A 4484-nucleotide genomic window follows, 5' to 3' on the forward strand; every position below is an offset into this window, starting at 1 on the left:
GGCTGAGAGATCTGCAGATTTGCTCCTGGTTCCTGGGACAGCTGATGCGATTTATGTTATGCTTTACATTTATGCTTATGTCAGCTCCTGGAAAAGAAAAGCAACAGAGATATCTGAGCCCGGTGACAGCCGCTGTGGAGGACATCAGACTGTCCGCCCCTGCTTGAACTTAGTAAAACGTGCTCTTTAATTACCATTCTCATAAAACCTTTATTTTTCCTTTTCTTTTCATCTTTCCCCACACTACAGGACAGAAAAGTCATGCTTGAGACTTTCTGTGGAGCAGATTGACCTGAGTTTCTGGCTTCCTGGGAAAGGCCACTGCAGGGTGACAGCTCTCCAGCCAGTAAATGCAAGTAAATGTAAGGAAGAAGTTGGGCATCCTTGGACGAGCTCTCAGGGGACCTGTATGCCAGCATGCCTGGTTTCTGCATCCCAAATGTTCTCACTGAGTTTCTTGTTTCATGCTTCCAGGAGCGTTCCCAAGCAGCATAGCATCAGGGCCCTGCAGTGCTGAGGTTTTCTGTATTGTTCTCATGAAACTAAATGCACAAATTCCACCTTGGTGCCAGGAAGTAGCTGTTCCATAGCCCTCCAAATCTGTTTCAAGTACTACACATCCAGCCGTGTTAAGGGAGGTGTGCTGGAAAACTTCAGTGTGGCTGAATGGATGTTCCCAAATGCCACTGAAGTTCCACAGTGATGTTTTTTAAAGTCAGGAGTTTTAGGCAGTGATGGTATGAAGTGTAAGTAGCTGAATGCCCCTGGAGACACTGCATCTGAGACAGGGTCAATTTATAACCTAAATCAGATTGTCCATAAAAGATTGGCCGTGCTTTTATGTCCAGGGTCCCCCTCCAAAGCCAAGTATCTCTGCAGTGTAGATATTTCAGGGCAGGGCAGGGTCAGTGCAGTTGGGTCCTGTTGTGCATTCCCATGGTTTTCTTTGGAATCTCATCAGATCTAGCAGTTTATTACTTAAGCCCCAGGTTTTGAAGTCACATGCTTCTCTCTTTTTTTTCTTTATTTTTTTTTTTCCTCTTTAAGGATGCCTCTGTGTTTTTCAGACTTGCATTTGTGGGAAACTGTTTCCAGTAGGAGCTAAATGCATCTGAACAGAAGAAGAAAAAGGAAAGGGTTCTCTTTTTTTTTGCATTGCTTGGTGATCGCACTGCATTTTAGCCGATCTCATAACAAGCTGAGGAAGAAGATGGACTCATATTCTTCAAAAACCTGATGACAGCACTGCAACTCCTGCCCTGTGGTTGGCAGGAGACTGAAAGCAGCTTTGGTTTGGAGTATGCCTACAGACCAGCTCTGAATCAGAGCTCACACTGCTGTGGATAACCTGTGCTCTCCACCATCCACCAGTTTGAGAGAAATGCTCAAATGAAAAGAAAAGAAAAAATAAAAAAAGACACTAGAAGGTTGCACATGCTGGGAGAGAATAGAAGTTAAGTTGGTTTTAAGCTCTAGGTTACTCCAGTCCAGGGCTGTATGGTCAGTTTGGTGTGTTTTGTTGTTGAAAATGTCCTTGTAAACCTATCTGAGCCCACACTTCTGAACCTGTAGTAATTAATGCTCACCAAGACTAGAGAGAGATGGTTTCCTGCTGCACAGCTCTTCACTCAGGGGCCTCAGTGGGCTCGCAGAGGTGGGCAGGCATCATTATCCCTTTTTTACAGATGGGAAACAGAAATGAATGCAGAAATGCCCTGGTTCATGACCACACTGCTGGCCAGAAACAGAGCTGGGAAGGTAGCTAGTGCCTGTGGATTCACAAGCTGCTCAGTTTACAAGGAGAGACTTCATTGCAAAGAAAACATGAAATTTATAGACACTGAAATTACAGCGTTGGCAAAAGATGGCATCACTGTAAGTTACACTTCTGCAACCCACTTTAAACCTGCTTGTCTCCTAACAGCTCCAGATTTCAAGGATACATTTTTTATGCAGTGTAAATTTGAAATATGTTTGGTCTCGCTCCTCCCCAGTATGAGTTTTTGCATATTCCACCTCTTTTTACTCCTCAGTGTGAGTTTTTAAAGATTCCATCTCTTTTTAGGATGGGAAATAATGTATGTTCTACAGAATGTAGTTATGGGTCTCCTGTTGGGAGAGGCCTGCAGCTTCCTGCCTTCCCATACAAAGACAAATCCATGGCACATCTGGGAAATGCTCCTTCCAGGTGTTTTTTGTTTATTTACAGAGGTAAAGATTTTGTCATGCATTATCACAGTGCTGAAGGGTTTGGGCTGAAGACCCCAGAATGTAATCTCCTGTTAGTTTTAAAGCCATAGCTTTCTTTCTATCAATCCTCCTTCAAGTATGACAGGGAATATTTTTGAAGCTCTTTAGCCACTGAGGGGGTTCATCTTCCTTTGCTTCAAGTGTCATTGCTGTAGGGTTGTGGGTTTGGGGTTGGGTTTTTGTGTTTTTTCTAAACAAAACAGAAGAATAACCACATCTCCTGGAACCACTGTGACCACAGCACTATGGATGGACGTTTATTAACTCTGAGAAACTCAGTGCACTGTCAGTCTTTGCCTGTTGTTTTAATTTCACCAGTTGTAGGTGAGATTAGGGCTTGTGCAGGGGTCAGAACTATGCTGTCTTGTCTGAACTGTGCACAGACCTCCCCGTTAACTAGGACAGGGGACATTTTTTCCGCTCCCCCCATTACGTCTCCTGGCTTATGAGCAGAGCAGGGTGGTGCCCTGCCATCTGCCTCTGCCTTGGAGCCCCTATCCTGACTGCAGCCTCTGCCATGTTCACAGCTCTGTGAAAACTTTGCCTTCCTGTGGTCATGACTTCAACTGAAGGAGTGCAAATGCCTAATATTAGGCCCCCAGCCTAAAAATTGCCTTCCCCCAAGAGAAACAGCTCTGTCCTGTGTGCAGCTCTGCAGCGGCAGCCTGCACTGAGCACAGTACCAGATGGCCACCGTCCCTCCAGGGCTCCAGAGATGCTCAGCGCTGAGGCAGCACACACCTACAGTACCATTACAGTTTGGTCCATAAGGTTACAGCAAGAAAGCCCCCTCTCCTAGAGATTTAGTTTGTACTGGCAAAATGAGCTCTGTGGGCAGCACAGCTTCTGCCTCCCTAATCGTCACCTGTAAGAGCAAAGCAAATCCTGTTCTGTGGGGCAGAAAGTGCAGCTCTGGAGACGGAGAGAGGCAGGTTTGCTTGAATATTATCTCTGACAGGTGTTTCTTTCTTTTCCTCCTCCAGACAGAGTAGAACAATGAATACACATCTTCAGGCAGGCTTTTTGTTTTTTAGTCCAAGCAGTATTATGAATATAGATTTTACTCCAGTGTTCCAGAGCTCCTGCTTCCCAGCCTCCATGAAACATTCAGGTGGAGAGAGAAAGGAATGGGAGATAAATGGTGAACAGTTGCTATAAGTTTTAATGGACCTCAGACGAGGTTTAGACTAGAGTCCTACCACTTTGGGGTCACTTTCGCACCAAATGATTTGTGACTAGTAACTGGTAAAACGCTGACATTGCTGTTGGTTGTCATCATTATGGCATGTGCTTTTCAGGCCAAAAATGAGGTTGTTTTAGCATGTTTTTCATCATAGTCTCTAACTCCTGTTAAAAAAAATAATAATCCAGCTGCAAAGATTCACTGGTGGATGTATAGTACAACATGAAATTGAAACCTCTTCACAAGCAGGGAAAGCACAAAGCTGTAGACAAGGACTGAAGGCAGCACAAGCTTCAAGCCCCGCATGTATCAGCACCCCTGGGGCAGCTAGAGCTACATCAAACCACAGCAATGTCTGGAGCATCTTTAGGGAAATAGGGTTAAAAACAACATTTAGGTTTTAAAATTGATCTGTTTAAGCATCTTTCATTTACAAATCAGTTGCAAATACAGGCTTTGCTTCACCTTCTCCACATTAAATGCATTTTTTTGAGGGGTTGCTTCCCCTCAAAGCCATGCTGTGGGCCCAGCCGAACGAAGGTATAGGAGGATCAAGTATTTCCTGCTAATATGAAAAGCTGGTTCATAATTTGAACCTGATTTTACTTGAAAAGTGTACTTTCCCTTCGTAATCCCCCCCCCCCCCCCCCCCCCCGTCCTTTTAGAGGCAGACAGAGGCTTGCTTGTGTTTGAGCATACCATGCCCAAACTTGGCTCACAACTGCAAAAACAAATATAAAGTGTGGCCCAGGCTGGGCCACTGGCTTCAAATAGCCCTGCACTGCCTGAATGCCACTGCAGAGCTGGCTGACAGCATCATCCTGAGTGGTCCCTTTCAGTGGGCTGCACACCAGCTTCTTCAGACACCCAGCCTGCTGCTGAATAATCAGTGTTGCAGGAAGTCAGTCTGCCCTAAGGAACACAGCCTTTGTTTTTTCATGGAGTTACGGACATCTATTTCATATGCTTTGCAGAGTCTTGTCCCTGACTCCTTCCTGGAAGCAACACCAGGTGGGACCTCTCATTTGGGGGGTGTCAGTCCTTCAGCTTG

Source organism: Falco naumanni, chromosome 3, assembly GCF_017639655.2.
Source record: "Falco naumanni isolate bFalNau1 chromosome 3, bFalNau1.pat, whole genome shotgun sequence".
In the NCBI taxonomy this organism is placed as follows: Eukaryota; Metazoa; Chordata; class Aves; order Falconiformes; family Falconidae; genus Falco; species Falco naumanni.